The sequence below is a fragment of the Triticum urartu genome, chromosome 2A (genome assembly GCF_056163025.1).
Source record: "Triticum urartu cultivar PI428250 chromosome 2A, HENAU_Tu73, whole genome shotgun sequence".
In the NCBI taxonomy this organism is placed as follows: domain Eukaryota; kingdom Viridiplantae; phylum Streptophyta; class Magnoliopsida; order Poales; family Poaceae; genus Triticum; species Triticum urartu.
In genome coordinates, this window is record NC_141874.1 from 291,547,993 (window position 1) to 291,563,722 (window position 15,730).

Genomic DNA, 15,730 nt, shown 5'->3' on the forward strand with positions numbered 1-15,730 from the left:
TGGGTACCTTTTTGCAAAATTGCCATAGTTTCTTTCCTATCCGTCAGATATAAACCGGACGGCCTATATTGCAGGATGCTAGGCACACCATCATCACCAACTCTATTTTTTTATAAGAGTGTATTTTTTGTATTTTATAAGAGTGTAGATGTAGTGTAGATACAAGTCGACAGGTGGGCACGATGGTAGTGAGATAATGTGATGCAACATTAGAGGTTCCACGTGGAGCGTTTAACTGGTCAACTAGTCATGTCATGAGCAAATACAGAGTTGTACGGTGAGCCCGTGACTGTATAATAACCACTAAACGTAAATGGTAACTGTAATGAGTGGATTCTGAAGTCCAATGTACATATCATGCTTTCTCTTCAAATACAATGATCGTCATTGCATATATCGCGAGAGAAAGATGAAACATGCATGAATTTTCTGGGGACTTACTTTTAGAGGACCTGGAGATAGTTTTGTGTGCATACGTGAAAGGGGCGTATTGGGGGGTATGCGATGGAGAGAGAGATGCTCTTCGTTTCTCTTTATTATGACTAACTTTGTATATAGTATAAAAATATAAAAATTCACAGTGCGGAATAAATATCATCGTGGGCACCATGCAATGCAAATTAGCGTTTGTACTCCTCCATATAACTTTGTAATGTTGTATATATGTAGAAACTCTAAAATAATTTTTTGGCCTCACTTTATTCAAAAGGAATGTTGTATGCGAAATAAACATGAAGAGATGGCTTTTTTGATCAATGGGGTACGTGATGTAACATGTGTGAATGTGTAGTTGATGCATTTGGCGGGGCCTAGAGAGGTATGTGTGTGTATTACGTATTCGAGAGAGGCATGGATAGAGGGGCCGACGGGGGGGCGTGGGAGAGATAGCATAAGGAATGAGAGTGGTCTAGAGAGAGAGAGAGACGAATATGACGTCACGACAAGATATTCCATTCCCTTGAGTGTGTATATGCAAGGGGGGAGGGAATAGAGGCACCAGGAGAAATTTTCTGTGTGTGTGGTGTTTGTGTTGGTATGTGTGGGTGTGAGAAGATAATGAGACGTGTGTGTCACCGCGTGAGGTCCGGTGGGTCGAGGTGAGGCCCTTCATTCAGTTCCATCCTACGCCACATTGGTCGGTCCGTGATGCATTTAGGAAGACCCATGGATGACTAGTCGTACAAGACAAAGATAGCAGAATTGTGAAGGACTCTGTGTCCACTGACAAAGCCGGCTAGGATTTGTAACCCTAGGTTCTCAGACTAAGGTAACCCCTTTATCTCTGATATTACTATTCATCCAACCTAACTTTAAGGGGCATCCTATAGAATGCTCTGCTAGAATCATACTCGTCGATTAGGAAGAGAGGTGTGAGACAATGCGTGAGAGACAGGCGTAAAGATAATGTGCGTACATGAGACACGTAGACAGGTCCATGTATATAGAAAGCGTCGATGAGGATTGTGCGTGTGTATGTTTGCGAGAGGAAGAGTGCTTGTGATAAAAGGTTAGTGAAAACAGTTTCTAATGGTTACGAGAGGGAGGGAGGGTTATATCTAGAGCATGTGTGCGAGAAAGACACCTCGGGAGAGAGTGTGTGAGCATGTGTGAGAGACCACCGATGGAGAGTGAAACTACATGTAAAAGGCTGCTCTACACATTGATTAAAGATATAAATTGTATCCAAATATTAGGATGGGATCATGATATTTGCAATTCGCGTAAGGAGCGGTCATTGGTCCATCAGACATCTAGATTCTATCGAATTTGAGCATGTCTATGTTATTATTCGACACAATTGATCCACATAGTTAGTATTTTGAACTCCAGACAATGCATCGCTTTAGCAATCGAATATAAACACGAGTATAGTTCATGTTGTGTGTTTAAAGCACATTATACATACGAAAGTTACACAATGGACATTATAAATAGCTACCTATGAACTAGCATACATTTGAATTCAACTTAAGGTGGCTTAAAAAACCGAATTCAACATGAAGTCCATTCAATTATTTGAATTCGATATCATGGCATTTGTAAACCATAACTAAATTATGGCGGCACCAATCTTTGCTCTGATTTTGTACATAATTGCATATGTAGTCATGTACAAAATAGACATTCCAAAATAATCGTAGTTATAGGATTTTCAAGTGTCAACATTTCAAAAAGAAGCGGATAATTGAATGAGGTTTTCAAACATACAAGGTCAAATATAGCGTTGTCTATTTACGTCAATCCTCATAGTTCAACAGTACTCTAAACATGAATGCTTGTGTTTCAAAATTTTGAACGAAGCGCCAAAAGAGCCTCTACTCGCCCGAAACCACGTGAGTCCAATGTTTGGTAGTACAAGGAAATTACTTTTCTAATAACTCCGACCCATGAAACCTACCGGCCCGACGTCCAAAGGTCTAAACCGGGGTAGGTTTGTAGCTTCATCTAGACGCCACGCAACTGCATCCGAAAAACATTCATACACAATGGCCGCCTAAGCACACATGCGCGCGGCCGAAATCGCTCCCGCCCACTATTTGGGACACCTGGGATTACCATCCTACCCCCGACCCGCAGTAGGTCCGAAATTTAAGAGGGGGGCAAAGTTTGTACTTTCCCCAAATTTCAAACAAGCACGTCCCATCTTATGTTCAAAAAAGCCAAAACCAAGCGCGTCCCAGACCGAAACATGGTTCCCCCTGTGACGCCCCAAGACCGATGCTCCAGATTGTCTTCCGTTTATTTTAGTTGTTGCCGTGTGTATTGTGTTTGTTGCATTATCATAATTGTTTTGCACATTTCATTCCTATATGCTTGTTGCCATGTTCATGATGAATTCCATTTTCATATTTTGCTTCTTGCATCATGATCATCTTGCTTTGTTGTATGCTTCATGATTTTGTTGTGCCTATTGTCATTTTATTACATTGCATCATGATCATCTTGCTTATTGTTGCATGTGCATTTTAATTGTGTATGTTATGGTGCGATATCTTTCTCTTCATCTCCCTTGCTATTGGCATCTTCATCCTTTAAGTTAGTCCATATCCAAGCAAACCCCATCTCCTTATTCCTTCTTTCAGATTTTAGCCATTTACTCGGGTGACACTTTTCCTCCCCCAAAAAAATGTTCATTCTTTTCCTATAAATCCTACACCATGTCAGTATCTACTCTGTTAAATATAAGCTCAATTGGATGTGTTTGGTTGGGTTCAAAAATGGCCCAAGTTTGAATTTTATTCAAACTTGTATTATTTTTATACCTCTAAAATTTCCCAAACCAATTTTATAAAATCTACCATATTTCCTGGAGAGCAGAAATATTTTCATCTTGGACTTACCCCTCTGCTAACCCCCTGCACATTTATGTCCTTGTCTCCTTTCTGAAGGAATTATTTGGATAAAGGAAACATCAGAGGACAACAGCAGCAGCCTAGCTCGGCCTCCTCCTACCAGGCCCGCCCAGCAGCAGGTCTAGCCGCAGCCTTAGCGCAGCCCCTCGCTCTCTCCCGTGGTAAAACCACGTGGATGCCTGTGCAGGGCCTGCTTGGCAGCGCCCCTCCTCCTCTGCTTCGTCCCCCTCGGTCCGCCTCTCGCTCTCACAGTAAAACCGGCAGGGGCACGATCACATGGCCACTGTGGCTGAGCCCTCACTCCGCGTACCTTTCTATAAAGCACTCCGAGACCGCGCCCTAGGGTTTCTCCCTCTCCTCCTCACCTCCCTCCGCGCCGCCGCCTTTCCACAGATCCCCCTCTCGTGCCTCTTCGCTGCTCCCAACCACCATGGCTGGCCCGAGCAAGAGCTCCTTACCGCCGTAGGAGCGTCGCCGGCCTCCCCTCCGTCGATCCTGAGCACCACAAAGCCTCCCCGATTCCGTTCTGACGCCGATCCGAGCCCGAGGACTCCATCCACGACGCCCCCTTCTTCCTCTACTTTGTCTCCTTCACGGATCAGGGAAACGCCAAGTTCAGCGAGCCCCCTCGTCGCCTCCGTCGTCTCTCCGTCCGATCTATCGCCGCCAGCACCCCGTGGTGAGCATCCGCTCCTCCAAGCCTCGTACCCTGTCGGTTTCCTCACCGTAGCAGCGTGCTGCTCGTGCCCGAAGGCCAGTCACCGTGCTCTCGCCATGCGGATGAAACAGAGCACCTCGCTCTCTTTCCATAGGTGCATCCATGCACTCCATGCTATGCCCGTGTCCTTGCCAGATTCCTCGCACGCACGCGCGTCCTCTGCACGCATGCTCCCTCTTCGCTGCCACACCTGCACGCACATCTCCGAGGAAACCATGCCATGGTTGCGAGCTCGCCAGTCTCCTGCACCACGCCACCCCTTACCGCATGCCCGCGCGCGCCCCACCACAGCCTCCCTAGAAGGATTCCGCACCCCCGCCGGTCCTCTGAAATCACAGTAGTTGTTGCTGTTGGCTTCCTTCACCGGCGAGTCCCCGTGCGGACGGTTCAGTTTGGGTCCTGGTCGCATTGACCATATGCCTTATCTTGCCGCTGATCTCCCTTTGCATCACCAGCACATAACTATCCCAGTGGTTAGCGTAGCCAGTTTCCATCCAAGGGGTCTAGGGTTCGATTCCCATGTGCCCCTGTTTTTGCTCTGTTCTTTTATTTCTTTTGCACACACCACAGCCACATGGGCCGAATCCTCATCTGGGCCGCTGCACCGTAATGCTTCGGGCCCGTGCATATTTTTTTCCAGTCTGTGTATTTTAGCATTTTGCAATGCATTCTTATTTACTGAAATGACATCATCTTGCATTGCTCATATTTAAATAACCATGCTTTGGATTTAAACAAACTATATATGTAAAATGCTTAGAATTTCATCTAGTTTCACATTATGCCATTTTCATGCATGTTTAGAATGCTTTAATTCATAACTAAATAACCATAGCTCCAAATTTAATAATCTTTATATGTAAATAGGGTAGAAAAATGCCTAGTTTAACATGGTTCACTTACTTTTCATGTTTAACAACTATAAAATATGGTTTAGGGCAGAATAGTACCAAACCTAATATATGCGTATGAGGATTTTCTAGAATTGTTGTTTGTTGTTTCCGGCCTCATTTAAACTTGACTATATATGTAGTTTTACTATGCTTCACCCTCTTGCCATGTTTAACAACATTTAATATTGTTGGGTAAGTAAACAAGAGTGAACTAAATAAGTCATGTGGTATTTTTGGCAATATGCAACCCGTTGCATATTGAGCTCCACTTAATTTGTAGTTTTGTTTGTGCACTTTGCCATGCCATGCCTCTTTAAACCGGACATGCATCATACTTGTTTGCACATCGTGCCATGCTTATGTGATGATTGTTTACCATGTTGTTTGCTGCTTTCCGGGTTACTTCTCGCGTTAGCTTCGGTTTTGTTCCGGAGTTGTGAGGATCTGTTCATCTCCGTCCGTTTGTCTTCTTCATGGACTCATTCTTCTTCCTTGCGGGATCTTAGGCAAGATGACCATACCCTCAAAATCACTTCTATCTTTGCTTGGTAGTTGCTCGCTCTTTTGCTTTTCCTATGCCGCGATACCTACCACATGTTTTACCATGCCTTCCATATTGCCATGTCAAGCCTCTAACCCACCTTGTCCTAGAAAACCGTTGTTTGGCTATGTTACCGCTTTGCTCAGCCCCTCTTATAGCGTTGTTAGTTGCAGGTGAAGATTGGAGTTTGTTCCTTTGTTGACCGGGATTCTGAGACTGATCGGGTCTTCCGGGAGAAGGAATATCCTTCGTTGACCATGAGAGCTTGTGATGGGCTAAGTTGGGACACCCCTGTAGGGTATAAACTTTCGAGAGCCGTGCCCACAGTTATGTGGTAGATGGGAATTTGTTAATGTCCGGTTGTATAGAACTTAACACTTGACTTAATTAAAATGCATCAACCGCGTGTGTAGCCATGATGGTCTCTTTCCGGTGGAGTCCGGGAAGTAAACACGGTTCTAGTGTTATGCCTAAATGTAATGAAGGAAATATGCCCTAGAGGCAATAATAAAGTTATTATTTATTTCCTTATATCATGATAAATGTTTATTATTCATGATAGAATTGTATTAACCAGAAACATAATACATATGTGAATACATAGACAAACAGTATGTCACTAGTATGCCTCTACTTGACTAGCTCGTTGAATCAAAGATGGTTAAGTTTCCTAGCCATAGACATGAGTTGTCATTTGATTAACGGGGTCACATCATTAGAGAATGATGTGATTGACTTGACCCATTCCGTTAGCATAGCACTTGATCGTTTAGTTTGTTGCTATTGCTTTCTTCATGACTTATACATGTTCCTATGACTATGAGATTATGCAACTCACGTTTACCGGAGGAACACTTTGTGTTCTACCAAACGTCACAACGTAACTGGGTGATTATAAAGGTGCTCTACAGGTGTCTCCGAAGGTACTTGTTGGGTTGTCGTATTTCGAGATTAGGATTTGTCACTCCGATTGTTGGAGAGGTATCTCTGGGCCCACTCGATAATGCACATCACTATAAGCCTTGCAAGCATTGCAACTAATGAGTTAGTTGTGGGATGATGTGTTACGGAACAAGTAAAGAGACTTTCCGGTAACGAGATTGAACTAGGTATTGAGATACTAACGATCGAATCTCAGGCAAGTAACATACCGGTGACAAAGGGAACAACGTATGTTGTTATGCGGTTTGACCGATAAAGATCTTCGTAGAATATATAGGAGCCAATATGAGTATCCAGGTTCCGCTATTGGTTATTGAACGGAGACGTGTCTCGGTCATGTCTACATAGTTCTCGAACCCGTAGGGTCCGCACGCTTAAAGTTCGATGACAGTTATATTATGAGTTTATGTGTTTTGATGTACCGAAGGAGTTTGGAGTCCCGGATGAGATCGGGGACATGACGAGGAGTCTTGAAATGGTCGAGATGTAAAGGTCGATATATTGGACGACTATATTCAGACATCGGAAAGGTTCCGAGTGATTTGGGTATTTTCGGGAGTATCGGGGAGTTATGGGAATTCGTATTGGGCCTTAATGGGCCATACGAGAAAGGAGAGAAAGGCCTCAAAGGGTGGCCGCACCCCTCCCCATGGGCTGGTCCGAATTGGACTAGGGAGGGGGGCGCCCCCTTCCTTCCTTCTCCTTTTCCCTTCCCTTTCCTTCCCTCCTACTCCTACTAATTGGAAGGGCTCCTAGTTCTACTACGAAAGGGTGAATCCTACTCCCGGTGGGAATAGGACTCCCCTAGGACACGCCGTAGAGAGGGCCGGCCCTCCCCCTCCTCCACTATTTTATATACGGGGGCAGGGGGCACCCCAAAGACACAACAATTGATCTCTTGATCTCTTAGCTGTGTGCGGTGCACCCCTCCACCATAATCCATCTCGATCATATCGTAGCAGTGCTTAGGCGAAGCCCTACATCGGTAGAACATCATCATCGTCACCATGCCGTCGTGCTGACGAAACTCTCCCTCAACACTCGGCTGGATCGGAGTTCGAGGGACGTCATCGAGTTGAACGTGTGCAGAACTCGGAGGTGCCATGCGTTCGGTACTTGATCAGTCGGATCGTGAAGACGTACGACTACATCAACTGCGTTGTGCTAATGCTTCCGCTTTCGGTCTACGAGGGTACATGGACAACACTCTCCCCTCTCGTTGCTATGCATTACCATGATCTTGCGTGTGCGTAGGAATTTTTTTGAAATTACTATGTTCCCCAACATGTAAGTAGTTTCAGGATCACTTCTTGATCACTTCTAGTTCATGACCAATGTGTTGCTTCTCTTCTCGCTCTTATTTTGCGTATGTTAGCCACCATATATGCTTAGTGCTTGTTGTAGCTCCACCTCATTACCCTATCCTACCCATAAGCTTAAATAGTCTTGATCTCGCAGGTGTGAGATTGCTGAGTCCTCGTGACTCACAGATACTTCTAAACAGTTGCAGGTGTCGATGATACCAGTGCAGGTGATGCAAACCAGCTCAAGTGGGAGCTTGATGAATATCTTGGTCATTGTTTTGTTTCATTTCCTTTTTGATTAGTAGTGGAGCCCAGTTGGGACGATCGGGGATCTAGCATTTGGGGTTGTCTTCTTTTATTTTGGTTCCGTAGTCGGACCTTGATTGTACTCTAGATGATGTATGTTTAACTTGTTATTTGTGCGAAGTGGCGATTGTAAGCCAACTCTTTATCCCTTTTTTATTCAGTACATGGGATTGTGTGAAGATTACCCCTCTTGCGAGAAACCTACCATGTGGCTATGCCTCTAAGTCGTGCCCCAACACGTGGGAGATATAGCCGCATTGTGGGTGTTATAAGTTGGTAATCAGAGCCATCCCCGACTTTGGAGCCCCCTACTTGATCGAATCGCTGACGTTGTTGAGTCTAGAAAAAAATGTTTTGAGTCTTAGGAATATATATATATCAGAGAGTAGGATTCTTTTTACTCCTCAGTCCCTTCGTCGCTCTGGTGAGGCCTCATGATGTAGAATTTTTGACTTTCCTCTCCTCAAATTTCACGAAATTTTTTTAGGATCACGCGGGTATCTTGGAATCGTTCCGATAGTCTTGTGACGAGAACATTGTTCTTGGTGCCTCCTGACATTTAGGGGTTGTGGCAATGTCCCGTGAGTTGAGCTCCGAGGTGTTCTCATCACAATTTTATCATTGCAGTTCTAGAATACCTGAGTTTCGCCGACATCGAAAATCTCTTTTATGAGGTTGTTGGTGATATAACGTCGATGCCACCCAGTACTGGGGTGGGAGTTCGGGAGTATTGCCATAACTCTTATAACATATGCTTTTCGAAGGTTGAGGTACATGATTTCTGAACGTTTCTTGGTTATGTGTTGAAGGATGGATACAGCTGGATGTAGGGATTGTTAGTTTGGGTGAGATATTATGCTTCCCCTGTATCCCCAACACCTGATTGCATAACCAAAAAGTTTCGGGAGTTTATAAGTGGGAATTCAAGTAGCTCCTAGGATATCTATCCAACAGATGCATGATATGAGATTGCGGTTCGACGTCTAGTGGTCCGCCTATCCACGCTTGGTTTTACAGTGGTCTCGTTGTGTCTTAAAGAGTCCTTGGCTATGCTGACTCGGGGACGCTTCGTATGTCATGTGCACTGCCTTGTACATGATGGTGCTGTACGATCGAGCCCGGGTGGGCCCCACCACAAAAACTTCGGACAAAATCTCTATCATATGTTTGTTCCGGCTTATTTTGCAAGCCAATCTTTGTTTTTTTTTGAGTCGTGGACTTCGAGTTGCTTCAATGTCAAGTGTTGATTCCATACCTTTCCTAAGCGGTGTTCTCATATTCCTATGTGAACACTAAGGGCTCCTTTGATTCAAAGGAATTGCATAGGATTTTTGGAGGATTTAAACCCTTAGGAATTTTTCCTGTGATGCTCGTCTGATTCGTAGGATTGGCATCCTTTGGAACTTTTCCATATGATTCATTTGTACTACATTTTGGAGGAAAATTTCCATCCACTCAAACCTCTTTGTAGAATTCCTTTGTTTTTCCTAATGCTATCAAACATTCTTTCAAATCCTATAGGATACTATGGGACATGTCACCCTATTCCTGCATTTTTCCTATTCCTTCATTTTGACAATCCTGTGAATCAAAGAGGCCCTAATGCTTCTTATTTATCGAGATTGTCATCCCAATTCTATTTCCAACCGGCGTGCTTCTCTTCGAGATGATCCCATATTTCTCCCCATCCGTAAGATCAATTATCAGTTCTTCTCAACGGTGTTTGTTTCATCCGTCCCAAGTTGTCTTTGTTTTTCTGCCCTCCCACCTTTTTTCTTCAGCGACTTGAATTTCTTAATCAAGTATCCATCTTATTGATGGGAAGCCTCTCCATTCTTTTCCATCAATGTTTTACCCGGTGTTTCTTATGAAGATACTAACGGAGCTTCAAGTTCATCATTCTTCGTTCTCTTTCTTCTCCGGTGGATTCAAGTCAAGATTTTGTTGAATATTTTTTCCTCGTTTCAAATGTTTTCTCATGCCGGTGCACCTCTTAATCATCCACTTCTCGCTATTCAATTGTTCCGGAGTGCTGAAGATATCTCAGAAGATTCACATTTCCATTACAAATCCGTTCAACTTGTCTCGAGGTTGTTATCTCTTTTGAGTAATTTAATTCAATCGGTGCGATCTCTCTTCAAAATCATTCCAAAGGTGTATCTTTTGAGTGGGCCCTAATCCACAGATCTTTTCCCAGGATCTTACCCGACTCTTCTAATTCTTTCCGGAGTTATTCTCAAATTCATTGCAAAGTTGACATAAGAATGAATTATCATCAGTCATATGTCTTTCTCCAAGATCTTTCAAATTATTTTCATCATTGATTCAACCTTTCTAATTTTCATTCCGAAGTGCCTCAACAATTCATGGTGGTGTTTCTCATCGTCATTCTCAACATTTGATGACCAAAGAAGAGTTTTTCCTCCAAATCTTATCCGTTCTATCAGAGATGCGTGGTTCAAGCTTGATGCCATCCTCTCATAATTGTTTTCGATTGTGAGAATGCTTTTCACCCATCTGGAGCAATTCAGGAGTCTTTTTAGTTTGATTCTCCGGAGCCCATCATCTCAGAATTGTTCATTCCAGCCTTCAGCTCTCGTTCTCCAAATCTTACTGGTGCATCGTTCAAATATCCTCTAATCAGTTCATGATCTGTTTGTTCTCATGTATCTAAATCCCAGCAAGTATCTTCATTCGTTTTCCAATTCTTCCCGGTGAATTGTGCCTTTGCTACTTTCATTTTCAATTCTTACGGTGGTTTTCTCAAGATTCTCTTCCATGGTTATCATATTAATTCATTCGTTGTTTCAATCCTACCGGTGATTCATTGAAGACCTTCTCAAGTTATCGATATCTCTCTCTTAATCCTTTCTACCAGAATAAGTTGTATGCAATCCGTTGATTGTCATCAATTTAAATTGGTGAAGGATACGCATAGCATAATTCTTATTCTTGGTTCATCCAAATGATAGATTCAGTCTTTCGGAGTTTGTTCACGATGAGTAAATTCTCGGTTCAAGTGCTTCATACTTTTCCCCGGAGTTCCAAGATCTCTCAACAATGTTACCACGAAGATTCATCCAAATCATTGCAAGGATTCACCTTGTGTTTTCAACTTCTCTTTCTTTCTATCATCCTTTTCTTACCGGAGTTCTTCATGGAGGCTCTACATGATGGTTCAACAAGGATTTAATTCCTTCTCGAAGTGTTCATCGAGATTCTTTTCAGAGGAGCTCAAGTATTCTACATCTTGCATTTCAAAGTTCAATCCCTTCTCCCTTATCTTTTGAGGTGGTGTTATGTCATTCTTGATAATTTCCCTTCGTGTTTCATGATTCACATGTTATCATGAATGAGGTATTTTAAATCCATTAATCTTTTCGTTGGAGTTATCTTGTGTCATATTTCACCTTAAGCCTTCCCTAAGGATTGTTGCTATTTATGGTGCTTATAAATGACCCAAGTTCTTCATTTATCCTCCCGGTAAAATAAGGTTCTCGTCTCCTTGTTCATATCAATCCAATCTATTGTTTTTGTTAGTGGCAGAATTTCACCTCATAATCTTAAGAAGTTTTCCATAAGTCCACTACAAGCTTATTCTTTTGTTGTTGATTTTGAAACAACTCCGTTATAACCTTCTTGGAAGAGTGCTTTCCAAGCTCATTTGTGGCAGAAGTTGCCTTTTTCTTCTCCATTCTTATTCCAATGATCTAGCTTCTATTCTTTTCTTCCAGAGGCATTGTGATGTTGCTATCTTCACTCATCATCTCGGGTTCTGAGGACCGTGTTATTATCCATTTTCAACTGGAGTGTCGTGCCCTCTTTTCAAGTCCTTCCCATTCTATCAATTTTTGCCTCCCTTCTCAACTGGAGTACTGTCTGAAATCTTTCTTACCCATTGTGCCATTCTTTCAGTAGTTCTGGAGGCAGTGTGTTGCTGATTTCATGTAGTATCCTCTCATCTTGTCAAATCATGTTCAAATCCTGCCATTTACAATCGGAGTGCTGCCTAGTTTATATCATTCTTTTTCCCTCTCTATCTTGTTTTAACCATTGTGTTTGTCGTAATTGATCTTTGTCGTTCCTTGTACATCAAGTTTCTACCGGAATGCTTGCATGTACTTCTTGTCCATTGCGACCATTTTCTTATGTCTTTCAACCTACAAGGTTCTCGTAATGTTCTTTGTTCCTCTTTTCTAACAGAATGCTTTCAACTTTGTTCATCTTCGTTGCATTCTTTCTTTCAATTTGTTCAACCTCTCAAGGTTCAGGGTTTCACTCGTTTGTCCAAGAAGCAACTTAGTTTTACCTCTTCTCTTCCTCTTCCGCTTCCCTCCGGTGCCATCCTAGATCTTGGGACGAGATCCTCTTGTAGTGGTGGAGTGTTGTGACACCCCGAGTCCATTGCGCCAGGTGTCTTCCGGTTTTTTGCTGTCTTTGCCATGTCATTTGCTTGCGTCTTGCATCTTGCCATGTTATCATGTGCATTGCATCATCATGTTTTCAAAACTTGCATCCGCCCGGGGTCCCCAGTTCTCTCTGTTGTCCATTCTGAGCCCAGACAAGTTTGCACGTGCCCGCGGCACCTCCGAAATAGTATTTTATAAGTGGCCAAAAAATTTCTCGGAATGGGTTGAAAGTTGGCATGCGGTGTTGTTTTGTTGTCAATAGGTCGCCTGCCAAGTTTCATCGCATTCGGAGTCCGTTTGATGCCCCAACAGTTAACTATAGTGGCAATATAGTCGGTCAAAACGTCGGACGTTTTCGGTCTCCGGAAATGGTTGTCGGGCTGCCTTCTTTCCTCTCCTCTCAGCCCACACCCTCCTACACAACCCACCTAGTTCCCCCCTCTGTCCGGAGTCGTCCTATGATGATCGAACGGTCCGGAGACAGGTGAAAACCCCCTTCTCTAGCACTCCTTTTCCTATTTAAACCCCCCACCTAGTCCATTTTGGGCTAAACCTAGTCTAAACCTAACCCTACCCCGCCTCCCACCTCTCAGCCGCCAGCCACCTCCCTCCTCGATTTTCGGCGCACCCCAGCCATCCTCCGCCACTTGGCGTGCCCCTATCATCGTGCGCCAGCCGCCTCCTCACCCGATCCTTGTGCGCCACCTCATCTCCTAGCGCCTCCCGCCGCCGCCGGCCCGCTAGGCCCGAGAGGGGCCCAGAGAGCCCATCCGCCGCTGCCGCCATAGCCCACGCAAGCCCGGCCTCCCGTAGCCTCCTCGATCCCGACCTGGATCGAGGGAGTCTACCCCCGCTGCACCTTCTCCTTGCAGCTGGCAAGCTCGTCGGAGCTTACTCGTGCCGGCCACCTCGACAGCAGGACAGTGCCGCCCTCGCCTCCCTCTCTCTCCCTTCCCGTTATCCTTCCTCTCACCGGCTCTGTCTCTACCTCGCACCAAGTCGCCGCCGCCAGGAACGCCGTCGTCGAGCTCGCCTTCGTCGGTGCCTGCGCCTTGTCAAGGCTCCACTGCCGGCGCTGCCAGGCTCCTCTACCGTCGGATCTGGACCTCCCTGCCCTGTCTCGCCGCCCGGCGTCTCCCCGGCCAGCTCCGCCGTCGGCAGGCCCGATCTGCTCCATGCGTCGCCCTTGTTGGAAATGACCGCAGCGCTGCCCCGCTCCCATTGACCCGCACCAGCGCGTGGGCCACGCCAGGCCCAGCGCCCAAGCTGGCCTCCTACACAGATCTAGGCCATGGCCCATGGTGAGAGCCCAGCACCCAGCTTTTCAGCCCATTGTATTTTTCCTGATGCTGCGATTTTCGCATTTAACCAGAGACTGCAGTTTGTATGGAAAAACCCTTGCACTTCATGCATATAATAACTCACAAACGGTGTGTCGGTTTAAAATGATCTATATATGTAACATGCTTAGAGTTTGATCTAGTTTCATAATATGCAACTTTCATCCATGTTAAAAATGCTTAAAATATTGTTTGATTAAATTTGTTCATATGCCATGTTAAAATGCTTTATTTCATAACTAAATAACCGTAGCTCCATTTAAAAAAACCTTCATATGTAAATGGGGTAGAAGAATGCCTAGTTTAACATGGTGGCAGTACTTTGCATGTTTAACAACTATAAAATATGCTTTAGGATAGAACAGTACCAAATCTAAAATATGCACATGAGGATTTTCCGGACTTGTTTGCTTGTTGTTCCGGCCTCATTTAAACGTGCCTAGATAGGTAGTTTTCTTATGCTTCACCCCTTGCCATGTTTAATAACGCTTAATTTTGTTGGGTACATAACAAGAGCGAACTAAATAATTGTTGTGGTGTTTCGTCAATATGCAACTCGTTGCATATTGAGCTCCACCTAATTTGTAGTATTGTTTGATGCTCTTTGCCATGCCATGCATATTTAAACTGTACATGCATCATACTTGGTTGTGCATCATGCCATGTTTATGTGATGGTTGTTTACCATGTTGTTTGCTTCTTTCCGGGTGCTTCTCTCGTTAGCTTCGATTTTGTTTCGGAGTTGTGAGGATCCGTTCGACTACGTCCGTTTGTCTTCTTCATGGACTCGTTCTTCTTCCTTGCGGGATCTCAGGCAAGATGACCATACCCTCAAAATCACTTATATCTTTGCTTGCTAGTTGTTCGTTCTATCGCTATGTCGCGCTACCTACCACTTGTTATTCTTTCCTCCCATATTTCCATGTCAAGCCTCTAACCCACCTTCCTAGCAAACCATTGTTTGGCTATGTTACCACTTTTGCTCAGCCCCTTTTATAGCGTTGCTAGTTGTAGGTGAAGTTGAAGTTTGTTCCATGGTGGAACATGGATATGTTGGGATATCACAATATACCTTATTTAACTAATGCATCTATATACTTGGTAAAGGGTGGAAGGCTCGGCCTTATGCCTGGTGTATTGTTCCACTCTTGCCGCCCTAGTTTCCATCATACCGGTGTTATGTTCCTTGATTTTGCGTTCCTTACATGGTTGGGTGTTATGGGAACCCCTTGGCACTTCGCTTTGAATAAAACTCCTCTAGCAAGGCCCAACCTTGGTTTTACATTTGCCTAACAACCTATACCTTTCCCTTGGGTCGGCCAACCCGAGGGTCATTGATGGAGTCCTGGATTAGGGGGTATCCGGACAGCCGGACTATAACCATTGGCCGAACTGTTGGACTATGAGGATACAAGATTGAAGACTTCGTCCCGTGTCCGGATGGGACTCTCCTTGGCGTGGAAGGCAAGCTTGGCAATACGGATATGTAGATCTCCTTCCTTGTAATCGACTCTGTGTAACCCTAGCCCCCTCCGATGCCTATATAAACCAGAGGGTTTAGTCCGTAGGACACAATAACAACAATCATACCATAGGCTAGCTTCTAGGGTTTAGCCTCTCTGATCTCATGGTAGATCTACTCTTGTACTACCCATATCATCAATATTAATCAAGCAGGAGTAGGGTTTTACCTCCATCGAGAGGGCCCGAACCTAGGTAAAAACATTGTGTCCCTTGTCTCCTGTTACCATCCGCCTAGACGCACAGTTTGGGACCCCCTAGCCGAGATCCGCCGGTTTTGACACCGACATTGGTACTTTCATTGAGAGTTCCACTATGCCGCCAGAAGGAAGGATGTCTCGTCTCGTCTTTAAAGGCGGTACTACTGTTGGGGGAGCTTTGGCTGTCGGCCAAACTCTCTGGC